The 17,852-nt window shown below is 52.8% G+C and overlaps 1 long non-coding RNA gene across 2 annotated transcripts in view; it reads right to left on the minus strand.

Moving 5' to 3' along the window:
• Positions 1 to 11,509, minus strand: part of LOC129150437 (uncharacterized) — a 78,387-nt gene extending 66,878 nt beyond the window's left edge. For both annotated transcript variants that reach the window (XR_008557184.1, XR_008557185.1), the window contains exons 1-2: positions 11,420 to 11,509; positions 9,020 to 9,076 (exon numbers count right to left, since the gene is read on the minus strand). This is a non-coding gene — a long non-coding RNA (uncharacterized LOC129150437). The remainder of the gene's footprint in view (positions 1 to 9,019; positions 9,077 to 11,419) is intronic.
• Positions 11,510 to 17,852: the final 6,343 nt, after the last annotated feature.

Raw genomic sequence — 17,852 nt, forward strand, 5'->3', positions numbered from 1 at the left:
ATGTGTGAGGACAGGGTCTCTGATTTTGTTCACCGCTGCATATCCTGCTCCCAGTATGGGCCTGGCACACAGTAGGTGTACAACAAATGTTAAGTCACCATGTAAATTTGTAGTCTAGTGCAACTTTATTTTTTTGATCATTCCTCCCATAGTCAGTGTGGCAGATAAAGCAACCGCCTTAGAGAGCTTACAAAAGGGAAATCGTGCACATCCCAGCAATTCTCATCCTCGGATTCCATACTTTGTGAATTTGCCTACTCACTGTAATCATTCGTGGGTTCATGGACATGCATAGCGTGGTGAAAATTTTGAGTCCCCTTCTGCTCATGTGGCCTCTGAGGTCAAAGAGGCTGACACCGCCTTCTGGTTTCAGCTGCCACTGTATACAGTGTCCTTTCTTACCGTCTGTATACTGCCACATTTTTTGCATTTTTGTACTCTTTGTTGGTGATTTTGCTGTTTAAAATGACCCCAGCCCTGCCATTGTGACTCAGTGGTTGAGCATCGACCCATGAACCAGGAGGTCACAATTTGATTCCTGGTCAGGGCACATGCCCAGGTTGTGAGCTTGAGCCCCAGTAGGGGGTGTGCAGGAGGCAGCCGATCAATGATTCTAATCATTGATGTCTCTATCTCTCTCTCCCCTCTCCCTTCTCTCTGAAATTAGTAAAAATGTATATTAAAAATTTGTTTTAAAAGGAGGTCTAAGGGAGGAAACACCTGATACAATTCAATACATACCCCACCCTGATGAACAGACATGAAAAAGGCAAAGAGAAAAGCAGAAACAAAACAAGTTACCAACTGGATGCTCTCTTAGTCATTATCAGAAATAAGGTAACACCTTGCCATATCTAAAGCCAAAGACTCACAGACATCATTCCATTTGAGGACGTCCATTTTCTATACTCTTGCTAACTTGTGTTTTATTTACAATTTCAAATTAGTCGTATACATACAAATTCCTCTATAATATACCACCACTTATATCTAGTGACCAACGTTTCTGGCCAATGTTCTTCTCAAACCACAACCCTACAGAATAATGCCAGGAAGGCTAACTGGTGAGGGCCACCCTTTCCTCCCAGCCAGCACTGCGGCATCGGTGCCCATTCGTCCACTGTAAAGTGGCCGAGTGAGCTGTGCCATACGTCCAAGACCAGCACTCTCACAGCCCCTGGGTTCTTCTCGTCCTTCCGAAGGGTCCTTCTTCCTTAGGAAGAGAGGAGCTGCCCGGCTCTGCTGGTGCTCACGCTCCCACGCAGCCACCACCCGGGGGGGCATTAAAGGGTCCAGAGCGTCAGGCGTGGACTTCCTGTGGGCACAGCCCCTGGCCTCGCACCTGCGTAGATGCTCTCAGGGGAGCAACCTATCTTTAGTGGTCCCCCGTGTTGAGTGCCTTTTCATTAAAGTTTATGTTTCATTCTCATAATTCTCTCGTATATAATACTGATATCTCTGGTTACATTCACTATGGAGCATCTTGCGCTAACAAATCCCAAACAACGATCAGATGTTTCTACTGCCTAGAGTTAAACTGGCATTTTGATTTAAAAAAAAAAATGCATCCTATGTGCCAAGTGCTCTCTGGATTCTGGGGATACAACCTCGAAGAAGACCCAGTGCCACCCTGTGCCCGTCTGCCCCCAGGCCCCATGGCTTTGGACTGTCACGTCATCGACCTTGTCATGTCCCTTCTGTATGTTGCCTGATTGCTTTGAGGGTGGGCTTGTTTCACAGTATCTCGGCTTCAGATTCTGATGTTCAAATCCAGAAGAATACATTTCGAAATGTGAGCACACATCACCTTTGCTGAAAAAGAATGAACTGTACCGCTTTTCTGCTTCTGCGATGCTGCGGAGAACCTCATTAGTTGGGGGGTGTTGCTAAAACGCTCAGAAAACTAGCTTCCCATCCCTTCAGAACTGGTTTGCGTTGTGAAGCTGGGAGACGGGGTGGGAGGGAATGGGGTTATTAACGTTTGGGGCTACCAAAGGCTGGTGACCTTTGCTCTAGACTGCACCAGGTGCGTCTCACATGTGTGTGCTTAGCAGCCTCGGTTTTTCTCCAGGTTGGATGGGTTTCCAGGTCTGCCCTCATTTCTTGTTTCTTTCCCGCGGTCTCTCTCTAGATGTCCTCTTCGATGAGGAAGACAGCGTATCTCCAAAGGGTTCCTCTCCGCCTTAAACGCTGTGCTGGGGAGGGAACTGCACACGTGTGGTTTCTCTCCTCGGGCTCCGCTTTCTTGCTTTCTAAGCACATCCTGAGCCCTGTGTGGCTCAGCTCCTAGCTGCTGAGTCAGCAGAATGGAAGTCAAGCACAAGGGAAGCAGGAGTACACACAGAGGCATAATTACAAGGGACGTTTTCAAGTTGAAAACATTGCTCACCCGGAAAAAACTTCACAGAGAAAAGTTCAAGCTGTTTTCAGTTTTCTCATCAGACGGATTTTCTTAAAGAGTTCATATTTCCTAAGTTCAAAAAACACCATTCAAGCAGAGGATTAACGTTTTGATTGACTCTAAAAGATGACACAAGTGTGGTCCGTGGCCCGGCAGGCTTCAAATCACCTGATGGGAGGGAACGAATGCCAAGCAGAGGATGGGCCATGGGGCGTTCTGGGTCAAAGGAAGCGGTCAGCATCCAGACCCCCCCCCCACACACACACACACACACACACACACACACTCACCTCTCAGCTCCACCACAGAAGGAACAGAAAACCCACGTGACGCCCTCACCTGGGTGAGAAGGACGATCTTTCTACAGCAGGCCTTTACCGACCCATGTTAGCTCTGTTAGGGATTGAAACTTGAGTAAGATCATCCCTACCCATCTTCACAAAGCACTCCTGGAAAAACACGCCGGGACCTCGTGGAGGAGTCCAGCTGTGCAGACGAAACCAGGGGAGCCCAGTGGGGTGACTCCTGTGGCCCCAAAATGCCAAGCTTCAAGGCCACCCCAATCCTCAACTGGGGCAAAAAAAAGAACAATGTGCTGAATTTTCATAAAGCAAAACTGATTTTGTTTTAAAGGCTGCCTTTTATTCTAACATGTTGAACTTTTTTTTTCATTCAGTACACTTATTTTGATATCCACTTTTATTTGTAGCACGATCAACAGTGCATTCATTTTTTAAAATACATTTCTATTGATTTCAGAGAGGAAGGGAGAGGGGAGAGAGAGAAACATCAATGATGAGAGAGAATCATTGACGGCTGCCTCCTGCATGCCCCCCCACTGGGGATCGAGCCCACAACCCGGGCATGTGCCCTTTATGGACCATCACCCCCTTGAGAAATTCCCAGTAGAGCTTTACAATCCAAAGAGCATCTCTGTTAGTTCACACCCTCCAGGAAGCAGATGCTGAGGCCAATTAAAGAGGCAGGAGATAAGGGGGAGCATGGAGGGGGGGAGTGGGGGGAGCTGCCAGCGCTGCAGCTCTGACCCTGGGAAGAAGGGGTGGTAAATTGGTTGGATGGATCCTAAGTTCCAGCCAGAGCAGTGGGGCTTGGTAGTTGAGCTGTCCGAGGACCCTGTGTCTTTGGGGGATGGGCCTGAATTACCACCCAACCTGTGCCATTGCTGTAAGTGACCTGCAGGAAATCCCCAGGACAAATGTGATGGGACCATCTGCACTCCCACCACAGGACAAAGGGCAGGGCTCACGCTCACAGCCCAGCCATGCACTGCACAGGGGTGTCTCTGTCCACTGAGGTCCCACAGGCCTCTTCCTGAGGAGGAGGTTGGTGGGAGAGACTGCAGCCCCGTCACTGCAGGTGGCCTCAGGGCCACAACTGGTACCCCCTCTCCCTCCTCCCTTCTAATTTCCCTCACCCTCAGCTACCACCTCAGCAGGTCTCCAGGGCCCCTGGCAACCACAGCCGTCCCAGGCCAGGGCTGCAGATGTCTCTGAACAATTACCCTGAGGCAGGGCAGGAGCAGGAGGTGGCGGCAGGATCACCTGGGCTCATGCACACTCCTCCCCGTTTTAAAAAGCAGCCCTGATATCTTTACCGACAGCTCCTAGGACAATGGAGACTAAGGAGAAAATAAACAAATGGGACTACACCTAAATAAAAAGCTTCTGCACAGCAAAAGAAACCACCAACAAAATGACAAGAGAGCCCACTGCATGGGAGAACATATTTGCCAATGTTCCATCTGATAAGGCTTTAATCTCCAAACTTTATAGGGAACTCATACAACTTAACAAAAGGAAGATAAACGATCCAATCAAAAAATGGGCAAAGGACCTAAATAGACACTTTTCAAAAGTGGACATACAGAAGGCCAAGAGACACATGAAAACATGCTCAAAGTCACTACTCATCTGAGAGATGCAAATCAAAATGACAATGCGGTACCATCTCACACCTGTCAGAATGGCTATCATCAACAAATCAACAAACGATAAGTGCTGGCGAGGATGCGGAGAAAAAGGAACCCTCGTGCACTGCTGGTGGGAATGCAGACTGGTGCAGCCACTGTGGAGAACAGTATGGAGTTTCCTCAAAAAACTAAAAATGGAATTCCCATTTGATCCAGTGATCCCACTTCTAGGAATATATCCCAAGAAACTAGAAACACCAATCAGAAAGGATATATGCACCCCTATGTTCATAGCAGCACAATTCACCATAGCTAAGATTTGGAAACAGCCTAAGTGTCCGTCAGCAGATGAGTGGATTAGAAAACTATGATATATCTACACAATGGAATACTACGCTGCGGTAAAAAAGAAAGAACTCTTACCGTTCGCAGTGGCATGGATGGACCTGGAGAGCATTATGCTAAGCGAAATAAGCCAGTCAGAGAAAGATAAATATCACATGATCTCACTCAGTTGTGGAATGTAATGAACAACATACACTGATGAACAAAAACAGATCCAGAGACATACTAGTAGAAGCATCCAACAGACCATCCATCCAACCTCAAAGGGGTTGTGCTGTTGGGAAGACACAGTGCGGGGAGGAGGGTAAGAGCTCCACCAAAGGACTTGTATGCGTGCACCTGAGTATGACCGAAGTCCCGGCGGCCTGGAGCCCAGAGAGAGGCGGGAGCGAGGCCTGCGCAGGCGCGCTGGGAGGCGGCAGCGGAGGTGCAAGTCCAGTCCAGCCACTTACCCCCGGGAGTGGGCCTGAGCTGCCCCTTACCCACGGGAGTGGGCCTGAGCTGCCCCTTACCCCCGGGAGTGGGCCTGAGCTGCCCCTTACCCCCGGGAGTGGGCCTGAGCTGCCCCTTACCCCCGGGGGTGGGGCCTGAGCTGCCCCTTACCCCCGGGGGTGGGGCCTGAGCTGCCCCTTACCCACGGGGGTGGGGCCTGAGCTGCCCCTTACCCACGGGGGTGGCCCTGAGCTGCCCCTTACCCCCGGGAGTGGGCCTGAGCTGCCCCTTACCCACGGGGGTGGGCCTGAGCTGCCCCTTACCCCCGGGGGTGGGGCCTGAGCTGCCCCTTACCCCCGGGGGTGGGGCCTGAGCTGCCCCTTACCCACGGGGGTGGGCCCTGAGCTGCCCCTTACCCACGGGGGTGGGGCCTGAGCTTCCCCTTACCCCCGGGGGTGGGGCCTGAGCTGCCCCTTACCCCCGGGGGTGGGCCTGAGCTGCCCCTTACCCACGGGGGTGGGCCTGAGCTGCCCCTTACCCACGGGGGCGGGGTCTGAGCTGCCCCTTACCCACGGGGGTGGGGCCTGAGCTGCCCCTTACCCACGGGGGTGGGCCCTGAGCTGCCCCTTACCCACGGGGGTGGGGCCTGAGCTGCCCCTTACCCACGGGGGTGGGGCCCTGAGCTGCCCCTTACCCACGGGGGTGGGGCCCTGAGCTGTCCCTTACCCACGGGGGTGGGCCCTGAGCTGCCACTTACCCACGGGGGTGGGGCCTGAGCTTCCCCTTACCCACGGGGGTGGGCCCTGAGCTTCCCCTTACCCACGGGGGTGGGCCCTGAGCTGCCACTTACCCACGGGGGTGGCCCTGGCTGCCCCGGCTGCTCACGGCGGTGCCCGGGGAGCTGCCGTGGACGGGAGTGGGAGAGCAGGAGCCAGCAGGACGCACTCCCGCAGGCAGCGCGGAGGGGCGCAGCTGAGGCGGGTGGGCGGAGACGCTGAGCCTCACCTGTGACCAGGAGAGTCCCACTCAGACCACCTGCCATCCACGCCACGGAGCCCGCAGCCGTGGGAAAGCTGTCTGTGCCTCCTTGGGGGAACTGTGGGAAAATGAGCTCTGAGACCTTGCAGGAGGACAAGTTTACAGAACCTGTGAGGCTGAGGATGTGCCTACTCCGCGAGTCTACTCCCAGGAAGGTGCTCTGTGGACACCCGTCCACCCACCGCAGGGCTGAGTGTAAGAACGTCTGTTCGCCTGGCTTCTGAGGAGGGGAGGGGAGGGAGGGGAGGGGAGGGGAGGGGAGGGGAGGGGAGGGGAGGGGAGGGGAGGGGAGCAGAGGAGGAGAGGAGAGGAAGAGAGAAGAGGGGAGGGGAGGGGGCAATAACCTGAGTGCCCTCCCCCAATAGGGGAGTAGATGTGTGACTTGGGACACTTGCATACTGTGGAATCCATACAGCAATTAAAATAAACTGGAGCCACCTGTGCTAACAGAGCTCCATCCCAAAATATAAAGTGAAAAAAGCACATTGCAGGCAGGAGGATTATATGGCATTTGGTACCACTTACTAACATTTTAAATGCAAAGTAGTATGTCTTCTCAGACTCCTATGCATGTGGCAGGAGGGTAAAAGCAGAAGGGATGAGAGACGGCTGGGGAGAGAGGGGCACCACAGGACTTAGCCATAAGAGCATGCAACTCTACCCACAGCCCTCTGATTTCTTAACAAGTTTGAAGCGTTCAACCGCCATCATTCGAAGTTATAAAGCCAGAGCGGTGTGGTAGCTGCATGGGTACAGGTTATAACAGTCTCTGCACTTGTGTGTGTTTAAAATATCTTATTGGGAACGTTTGGGGGTGAGGGGAGAAGACCTGAGTGACCCAGGAGACAAGGCCTCAGAGGACTCCCGGGGATGAAGAAAGGGCTGGTAGGGAGCAAAATGGACATTTGAGATCCAAGTGGAGAGGGCAGGGCAGGGGTGTCCCCAGCCTCGGCAGGGCCGCCAGGTGGATGGGGGAGATGCTCGGAGAGAAGGGGTTGGGAGGAAATTCACGACACCAGGTTGAAGCGTGTGGAGTCCCAGGCACCAGTGAGTCATCCGAGGAGAGCTGTCAGAGGGCGGCCGCCCCTGAGGTGTGTCCTCACAGCAGAGGCAGCTTGCTGTCAGTGGTGATTCGAGCCACGAGTAGCACCGCCCAGGGAAAGGGCAGAGGGGGAGAGGGGGAGAGGGTGGCCCAGCCAGCACTCGAGTGCTTCACGCACAGGCAGAGCCCGGCAGAGGGGCCGGACGAGGAGAATCTGAAATACATGCATATCAAAACAGCCAGATTCTATAAACCAAACAGAGGGCATGTTCACAACAAATAAAAAAGACAAAAGAATACTATTTTCAGCATGAAGAGGGTGCTTACAATGAATAAATAAGGACTAAGACCTCGCTAATCGAGCAGGTAAAATGCTCGCACAGACAATTCGCCGAAGAAGAATCAAGCGTGTTAACCAGCACGTGGGAAAAATGTTCATCAAAGATGTGACGTTTCAGCTGCCCTCCTATCAAATCACGGGTGTGGCGCTGCTGATGGTGGGGGGGGGGGTTTGTTTTTCATGAATTCTTGCTGGTGGGTAGGTGATAAAGTGCAGGGTATAAATTTACATGCCTTTTTGGAAAGCAATTTGGCCATAGGCTGCTGAGGCCTTAAAATATCCGTTTCTTTGCTTGCTTCCAGTAACTCCACTTGGAGTAAATTCCGAAAGGGTGAAAATGCTTTATGCCAACGATACTTATATTTGCAATAGCAATAAATAAATGAAGTTCAATACATTAAATAAATTGTAGCTCTCCACTGTGGAAAACATTACATAGTTCTAACAGATGGTGTTCACAAAGTTTGTAATAAGATGATAGAATGCTTATGTTATAATTTAAAAAAAAACAATATTTTTTTAAGTCATATGGGGAATGATCTCGCTCATACATCTGCAAACCAACAACAATAACAACAAAACTTTACATATTGAAAACATATCAGAGGCAGTACACCGAAATATTGTGTTTGACTTATGTTCTTGCCATCTTTCTGTACTGCCTGTGTTTTCTATAACGGGTATTTCTTTAATAATGAAATACACATGCACGTTATTTTTCAAAGAAAAAATGTAACCTTAGGGCTTCTCACTCACCACGCCGGCGTGTGCCGTGTTTGGGTGCAATGAGGCGGAGTGCGACTCCCCTGCTTATGGGAAGGGGTGTGGGGCGGGAAAGCCTGGACGGCGGCCATCGTGTGATTTACTCACTGCATCATCTTTGGGTTCGGCGTCAGTGGCATTTTCACATTTCCCCAGGGACAGCAATAGTCCTGCGCCCTTTATCACATCTCCCGAAGAGCCCCTTTCGTGAGGACAGGGGAGGATATAACCGCGGAGCAACCTCACAGGCAGGCCCGCACCAGGCTCACAGCCGGACTCCGTGCAGACGGCCACCACGAGCCACCTGTGGCTGTCCACGTTCATAACTCAACAAAGTGAAATGTGAAGTCCGGCGCCTCAGTCACACTCCCCACATTTCAAAGGCCCCATGGCCACCTATGTGCAGGGAGCTCTCTCTTGGACGGAGGAGAACATTTCCATCCTCGCAGAAACTTCCACTAGTGAGCCCTGATGGAGAAACTTACCTGGCTTTTTCCATCTGCAAAGATGGCTCACCTTTCAAAAATTATTTTTTTTAAAAAAAAAAGCACATTAGCAGATGAAAGGGGGGAAATGTGATTATCTCCAGAGACGTAGACAAAGCATTCAGAGAATTCCTGATGCAGAAAGCCAAGGGCGCATAAACTTGGAGAGCAGTCAACAGAGGAACCCCGGGTCGACACATGTTGTGTACAACAGTGACACCTCATGGTCAGTGTAGGTACTTACATGCGCTCCTGGATCTGAAGGGCTGGGGAGCAGGGGTGACCGGTTCCTCCAGCAGCTCTTATGGGAACGGGAAAGGATTCCGACTGGAGTGGGTTACAGTTAATGAGCTCCCTTCTCAGTTTAGCTGAATCAGATGGATGCCCGCCCCCGCCCCCCCCGAAGACCTAAATTAGTTCTGAGAATTCCAGGAGTTAAGTGAGCGTCCTGAACTTTTCTCCTAGCATCCAACCCTCCAGAGTTAGTCATTCTGGGAACACGTTTTCCATGTAGGTTTTTTTTTTCTTTTCCTAAAGAGCTTTACTGAGGTATAGCTGATCTACTATAAACTGCGCCTGTTTAAAAGGTACAGTTGATGAGTCTGGACATTTGTTTACACCCGTGAAACCACCACTATAATCGGGATGATGACACATTTATCCCCCAGGCTTCCTCATGCCCCCTGGGAACCCCCTCCTGCCCCTTCCTTCTTCCTTGTCTGCAGGCAACCTCTTATCTGCTTTCTGGCACTAGAGCTGAGCTCACATTTTCTAGAGTTTTCTGTCAATGGAGTCATACAGTAGGTACTCTGGGTTGGCTGGGTCCCTTCACTCAGCATCATTATTTTGAGGTTCACTCGTGTTGCATATCCCAGTAGTTCCTTCCTTTATATTGCAGGCCCTGGCTGTGCTCAGACTCTGTGAAGAGCTAATCCATCAGAATCAATATTAATAATTCATCCATCTCTGCCTCAGGCCCCCCAGCAAGAGAGGGGCGCAGGCCCGAGAAGAGGAGGAGGAGGCTAGGCTGTAGGCAGCGGTCAACGGGACAGGCCTCCCTGGGGGCTTCTTAAAGGGCTACAAGCCAGAGAATGTGAGTGACGTGGCTCAGGGCATCCAGAGGACAACTGCCACTCTGTCTGAAATATGAGGCTGAGCCCCAACCAGGGCGTGAGCCCCGAGGGCAGGGGCCACGGGGTCGGTGCTGGGGCTGAAGGAATAGGGAAACCTCCTTGGCCCCGCTGCTCCTAAATCACTCTGGGTAAACAAGCCAAGGAAAACCTCCCCAGGGCCAGGCAGGGCTTTGCCAACCAACCAAAAGGCAGCAGAGTCATAAATCAGTTGCATTTGCCCCAAACAGGTCATGAAGTTATTTTGAACATGACTTGACAAAAAAAAAAAAAAAATTCCCTGGAAGTGAATCAACTTAAAAACATAAATAGAGAGAACGGGGAAATGTTCATTTCCCGCCTCTCCTGAGTGATAAGGCTGTGGGGCCGCAGGGCTGGGGTCTCCACGGAAAGGGCTGCCTTTTTTCCCCTGCGATCATGAGCCTAAGTGTAAGTGTCCAAGGCCCAGCATGCCACGGGGTGATGGGTCTTCCACGGAACAGCCGCTGCAGCCAGCAGACATGGGTCTTTTGGAGGGTGAAGAGGTGGAGGTTGGGGCCTCCCAAGATCCTCCAACCTGCCCAGGAACCAGGGCCTGCCCGGGAAATTCTAGCAGCGCAAGCAGCAGGGTGCTCACCTGGACTGTGATGCCACTGAATCAGCCCCGGCCTGTGAGGTTTCTTTCCATTAAATATGCATACATGTATGCAAAGAGGTCTGGAAGGATCTAGCCTTTAATATTATCAGATGTCCTGATGTTTCTGAAACTTTTGTAATGTGTATATATTATTTTATTTTTTAAAGGCAGCATTGTTTAGCAAGGCATTCTTTTCTTGTTACCAAAATTATTAACTATAGAAGATTTAGAAAAATATAGAGAAATCAAAAGGGGGAGAGAATCACCTGTAATTATAATCCCACCACCCAGATATATTCTGTTATCTTTTAGAGAACTTGCATTGGTTATATTTTATAAGTATAAAATATGTTTTTTAACAAAAAAAAGAGACCATATGGTACATTCTTTGCCCGGGCTGACCGGCAGACCCTGAGTGACGGATGAAGGATCACTCTGACACACAGTTGCTGTGAAACAAGAGGCTAAGGGGCTGTTTTGCTTTAGGAGCAAACAGCCCTGTTCGCCTGCCTCCTTCGGCTTTTATTGTCACAGCAGCTTGAACTCAAATTAACCTCTGGATACAACCAGCAGGGTAAGCATCCTTGAGCAAACACCTGCATCTGCAGTGCCTTTCAAACAAGGACATTTTGAAGTCTAAGCATAAAGGTTCTAGTAAAACACCCGGGGGCTCAGACTTGTTTGGAAAAGTCAAGGCAGGGTCAGCCTCTGGCCTTTCAGAGAATCCTCCTTACAGACTTTTTCAAACAAGTCCCATATTTCCCTACAATTCTTTTCTATCATCTACTTTCATACTTCATAATACATGCTCAACGTTGGTATGTCATTAACATCCTCCTACAATATCATTTTCATAGCTTACAGTATTCCATTGAATGGATGTACTATGCTTAACTACCTCGCTCTAGTCCACCACAGGCCAATTATCATATTGCCATTTTCCCATTATGCCTGCTCTGTACAGACGCACAGTGGGACTGCACTTTCTTGACCCTGGCAGTTGGGTGTTGCCATGGCACTAGTTCTGGCCAATGGGACGTGAGCAGTGGTGATACCCACACAGAAGCTTTAAGAGCCGATGTTCTCTTTTCCTGCCTCGGCCCAGTGCAGAGACGAAGACAGCGCCTCCCTCAGCCTGGTCTCTGCATGTGCAGCCTTCGCCTACCTCCGATGGACATGGAGCACAATGGGGCAGCAGACTCTGGTCTTGGCCACTGGGGTTGGGGACTGTTTTGTTTCTGTGACATAACCTTAACCGTCCTCAGGCCGATGGAGATACGAGCTCAAAGGGTCCCAGCCCTCCAAGTGTTGTGGCTTTAAGTACAAGCCTGAAATAAATCTAAGGAAAGGGTTCGATGATGAGCAGCAATTAGCCATTCAGAGCAAAGCCATGTCCAGGGTGCCCCGGAGCAGTCGGACATGGTCGGCCCTGACAGGACAGCACTGGGAAGGACACTCGAGCGGAAGGGTGGCTCACAGGGTCTGAGCAGACTTCGTGGAGGAGACCTGAAGGGCGGGGGTGTGGAGAACAGGAGAGCTGGAGGCAGGCCCACAGAGCGAGAAAGGGGCCAGGCTGGGAGGCACCACGGCCGCACAGAGAGGAAGCTCGCCGCTGTCCTGGGCCTCCCGCCCTTCCTGTGGGGAAAACGCCTCTGGAAACGGCCTGGTCAGGAATGGCAGCGCTGGAACTGCCTTCGGAGGCCGAATAGGTCTTGTTTGAATCACGTGCGGGCTGTGTCCAAGAGTAGGTTTTGGGGGGTGAGGGTGGCCGGGGAGAGGTCAATGGGGAATAAAGGAGACATTTGTAATATTACATGTGATACTTTAAACAATAAAAAATTTTAAAAAGAGAGAAAGTTTGACTTCAGATAAAGTGAAAAACGATTGTGGCTTGCTAACGCTATTTAAGCATGACTCCCAACAGCCACAGGTGTGGGCCAGTGGTTGGCAAACTGCGGCTCGCAAGCCACATGCGGCTCTTTGGCCCCTTGAGTGTGGCTCTTCCACAAAATACCACGGCCTGGGCGAGTCTCTTTTGAAGAAGTGGCGTTAGAAGAAGTTTAAGTTTAAAAAATGTGGCTCTCCAAAGAAATTTCCATCGTTGTACTGCTGATATTTGGCTCTGGTGACTAATGAGTTTGCCGACCACAGGTGTAGGCCGTTCTTTCCATCTGTTAGCCCTCCAGTCGGTGACGTCCAGTGTCAGTCTGTCCATCCACCGGCCAGTGTCTCTCAGTCGGTCACTGTCAGCCAGGCAGCCTGTCCGTGTCCGTTGGTGCCTGTGGCCAGTGAGCCAGCAGCTGTGGGTCAGTCACCGTCCGTCGTCAGCCAGTCTGTCAGCCAGCCGGCCGGGCAGTCCGCAGGGCGTTCGCGGCTCTGAGACCTGCCGTGTCCCTCCCTGTGTGCTCACCCAGCTCCTTCCCTCCATCTGCACACCGACATGCGTGTGTCACCCCTCCGTGAGGACAGAGAGCGGAGGCGCTGCCTCAGGAGCTCAGAACGAGGTGATGGCCACGCTGGGTCAGGCCCTCGGCCCTCCTTCCTGCCGCTCTGTCCGCTGCTGGGCCGAGCTGTGGTCCTCGGGCTTCCTGGGCCCAGAGGACAGCCGGCCGGTCAGAATCCAGTCACAGGAAACGTGGCCACCGCTGGACCCTGAAGAGACGCTTCCTCCCCTACAGGGGCCTGTGGCGGTTTCCAGCCTCAGGGCTCAGCTGGGCACAGGCCCAGGGCGGGCAAGATCCACACCAGGATATGGCGGGCACCCCAGCAGCCACCCCTCCCCACTTCCTCCCACAGAGAGCCCCGCCGTGGGTGGACGGGCAGACACAGCCCTTCCTGACTCAGGGAGGTCCAGAGTTGGGGATGGGGTGAGTGGAGCCATCCTAAATCCAGGTTTGAACCTTATTGTGGGCATTTTTTTTGTCTGGACACTGTCCCCACTTCTTTGAGGGAACTACTCACCAGCCCTGTCAACCCCTGAACCACCACCACCACCCCAACTATGTGGGTGCAGGTGGGACCTGACAATCACAGTACAGGCCTCATCCTAGCCAGAGGCCTGGGCACCCACCCAGCTGGACCAATGGTGGTGCCTCACAGTGATTGGTCCAGGGGCGGGCACATGACTCAAGCCAGCCAATCAGAGTCCTCCCCAGGATTTTTCTAAGGCGGCTTCTTGAGCCCTTGAGCTAGAAGCATGTGTGCCTAGGTCTGCCAACAGAATGGCTCTCGTTATGTAGGGAAACCCTTAGAAAGGGCCTAATCTCGCAGGCGGGAGAAAACAGATGAGAGTCCTGACAGAGTTCAAGCCCCTAATTCCAGCCAGCCCCGCAGCTGCCTCCACGCCTCGCCCCTGGCCTCCTGCCATTCGGTTTGTGAGCCAGGCTGGTAACCGAAGAGCCTTGCCTAATACAAACCAGCGTGCCTGCTGCCTGGGTAGAGCTACCCCACCCACATCTCACACCCACTTGGAAGTGGCCGACTCAGTGTGTGGTTTGCCCAAGCCCCTCGACTTCTCCTTTTTAGCTTCTTGCATCAGAGACGGGCAGGAAAAACCAGGGAGGCCGCTGAGGGCGCTGGTGGACGCAGTGGGTACGAGGCCAGAGTGGTGAGGGATTACGACTTTATTCCATCATCCGCACACCAGGTGGCTGAGCCTGGATGGCTCCAGCCCCCAGTGACGGGAGTCCGCGGCTTTTAAAGGACTTTAGGCGGGCTTTTCCTGGGCGGAGACTTCTTTATGCAGACCCGGAGGGGAGGTGATGGAGTGTGGTCGCAGCAAAGGGAATGTCCATAGTGAAATGGCCCGAAAAGCCAGTTCCCGGGGGAGGGGTATCGATTCCATTATTTGATCAGACGTGACAGTGAGTGGTCCCTGAGGGTGAGGCCCAGGGGGCCCAGCACCTGCCCTCTCCCAGCTATAAAGTGTATGTGGCTCCTCCTGAAGGAGGCTTGTAGAAGCCTCGGCCAGTAGAGGCCCTGTGCTGGGCCACTTATCTCTGAGTCAAATGGTGTGTGTGTGTGTGTGTGTGTGTGTGTACCTGTGTGTGTGTGTACCTGTGTGTGTCTGTGTCTGTGTGTGTGTGTACCTGTGTGTGTGTGTACCTGTGTGTGTCTGTGTATGTATGTACCTGTACCTGTGTGTGTGTACCTGTGTGTGTGTACCTGTGTGTGTGTGTGTGTCTGTGTGTACCTGTACCTGTGTGTACCTGTACCTGTGTGTGTGTGCCTGTGTGTGTGTACCTGTGTGTGTGTACCTGTGTGTGTACCTGTACCTGTGTGTGTCTGTGTGTGTACCTGTGTGTGTGTCTGTGTGTACCTGTGTGTGTGTGTGTCTGTGTGTCTGTGTGTACGTGTGTGTGTGTACCTATGTGTATGTGTACCTGTGTGTGTCTGTGTGTGTACCTGTGTGTGTACGTGTGTGTGTGTAGCTGTGTGTGTGTCTGTGTGTGCACGTGTGCGCTGTGTGGAGGGGGCGAAGGCCCCACTCCTTCCGCTGTTTTGTTAGGACGCACTCAGTACGGAGAATGCTCTTGTCTGTCTAGTCGGTACCTACAACACACAGGGCGGCTCCAGGGCAGTGCCTGTGCGGTCCCACAGGGTCCTGCACTCAGAAGGACCCCACGCTGGTTGAGCGCTCTGCTGTCACCCTCTTGAAATTCCTGGTCCCTTTTGGACAAGGGGCGTTGCATTTTCATTTTGCCTGGGGCCCACAGGGTATGTGGCTGGATCTGGCTCTGGGCATTCTCCCAGGGTGGGATTTGTGGTTTTTGTTTTTTGTTTTTTAATTTCTTTATTTTATTGATTATGGTATCACACAATTGTCCTCTTCCCCCCACTCCCACCCCAAACCCCTCCCCACGTATGCCCCCACCCCCTGTGGTCCACGCCCACCGGTTAGGCTCATATGCATGCACACAAGTCCTTTGGTTGATCTCTCCTCAGGGGGGGATTTGTGATTTCAATTAATTGCTCCAGTTCCCAGAGTCGCCCTTCCCATGCCCCATTCTGGAATACCTCTTCTCCTCCCCCTCCCACCCCCACGGGGGACGTCTCTCCCAGAGGCAGGGAGCCGTGCCCTCACGCGGGGAGCCAGCTGGCAGTCGGCTCACTGCTCGCCCTCGGAGTCCTCTGTACAATCCCGAGCGCTGGGATGCATTTTACCCGGAGCAGTGCCAACAGAGCGGCTTCTCTGGCTTCTCCCCCGGGGCCTTGGGGGGGCTGCGTCAGCGGGACGTGGTCCAGCCCCGGGCCCCTCAGATCGGAGCTGCAGGTCCCCGCACGAAGAGCAGCTTTTACGAGGACGCGGCATTGCTCTGCAACGAGGACTGGAAACGTCTAGCCAACAGGTAAGCTGCCTGCGTCCTTGGGAACAGCCTGCTGAACAGCCAGCCAAGGCCGGTCCTTGCCCGGGCCCCGCTGCCTCTCCTGGAAAAGGCAGATTCCAGCCCCCCCCCCCCCCCCCCCCCCGCCAAGGGTGGACTCGCACTGCCTAAAGCAGCCTCCGTCTTCACACCCGCCGTGTTTCCCGTGAAAAAGCAGGCGAGGGGGGAAATGACATGGGAGAAACTGGCCTGCCATTTGACAGTGCAGAGCCCAGGTGTGGGTAAAAGTGATTTATTTCTGGAACATGTTAACAGCCATGCAACTAGGAACATTTCATTCACCCGTCCCACCCATGTTTTGTGTCACAAAGACATACCAAGACTTTGGAAAAAATTCCAAAGGGGATTACATTGGAATGTGCTGTTTCTTCACTTGTGAGTCCTGTGCTTGTCTTAATCACAGGGAGTCAAGTAAAATAGCTTTACAGCTTACTAGCACTCAGGCCTGTCCTCCACGGAAGCCGTTCAGACACTTCCAGCCGCAAATCAGCCGCGCAGCCCAGGAGACAGAAGCAGCTCTAACATAAAGCTTGTCTCGTCAAAAGAAAAAAAAAAACTTAAAAAGAAACACCAAAAAGATAACATAAAAGAAAAAGCCCATTGCCAGAAAGAAAGACAGACCAAGAGGGAAATTCAATTTATCCAGGAAGAGGGGGTCCTCTTCAGGACTGAGGTCCCAAAATGATAAGGTGCCGGGTCCTCTTTTGGAAAAAAGAGGCGAGGAACAGATCTGTCTGAAGCCATGCTAAGAATCTGGTTTAAAAGACCACACGGGCCCGGCCGGTGTGGCTCTGTGGTTGAGCGTTGACCTGTGAACCAGGAGGTCAAGGTTTGATTCCCAGTCAGGGCACCTGCCCGGGTTGTGGGCTTGATCCCCAGCGGGGAGCACGCAGGAGGCAGCCGATCAGTGATTCTCTCTCATCGCTGATGTTTCTCTCCCTGCTCCTCCCTTCTTCTCTGAAATCAATGAAAACATAGAATTAAAATTTTAAAAAAAGACGAACCGGATCACAGGCAGGCACGTCACGGTATCTGCAGTGGCGGCACCGGCCATGAGTTAGAGGCCAGGAGTGCATCCTCCCGGGGTGCACCCTGGGCTGTGCCGGCGACGCAGCCGGCGACGCACCCAGAGCGTGTGCCCTGCTCGCCAGTCTGCAGGAGGCTGGCAGCTGGCTTTCCTCTGAGAGGCGCCTCGCCGCCTCTGCCAGAGCCACGCCACCAAGTCCCTTCAGGAACAAGTCAGCCAAGACCTGCGGAACTGGACTTGTAATCCAGAATGAACAGGCCGACGCCACTCAGAGATGCCGGAGGACACAGGTCCACGCCCGGGCAACATCGCCGTTGTCCTTTCTCGTCCATTGCGAATAGGTGGACCACTTCTGCCCAAAAGTCCAAGCAGAGGCTGGCAGGAAAAGCAGTCCCTGTGCAAGGTGGCAGTAAGCCTCCACGGCTGAGGCTCACCCAGCGCCTCTCTCCAGCCTGGGGGTTCTGAGCAGAAGGGCCTGGGCTGGGAGGGGGCGTTTAGAAGCCTCGGCCAGTAGAGGTCCTGTGCTGGGCACTTATCTCTGAGTCAAATGGTGTGTGTGTGTGTGTGTGTCTGTGTACCTGTGTGTGTGTCTGTGTGTGTGTGTACCTGTGTGTGTGTCTGTGTGTGTGTGTACCTGTGTGTGCACATGCGTGCACTGTGTGGAGGGGGCAAAGGCCATGCAGGCTGGGGCTCAGGACAACGTGCCCCTGCCACACCTCCACAGACCAGCACACACACACACGCACACACACACGCACACACACACACACACGCAGCTTCAGCGTGGCCAGTGGAGCCACCGTCCAGGCTAGAACTCTGTTGCCCTCCTGAGGCTCTAAGAGAAACAGCTCAGGAAAACCCCCGGATGCCAAAACTCCACTGGCCGCCTGACCACATGTTCCAAACATGATTTGATGCAA

The sequence above is a fragment of the Eptesicus fuscus genome, chromosome 10, assembly GCF_027574615.1.
Source record: "Eptesicus fuscus isolate TK198812 chromosome 10, DD_ASM_mEF_20220401, whole genome shotgun sequence".
Classification (NCBI taxonomy): Eukaryota; Metazoa; Chordata; class Mammalia; order Chiroptera; family Vespertilionidae; genus Eptesicus; species Eptesicus fuscus.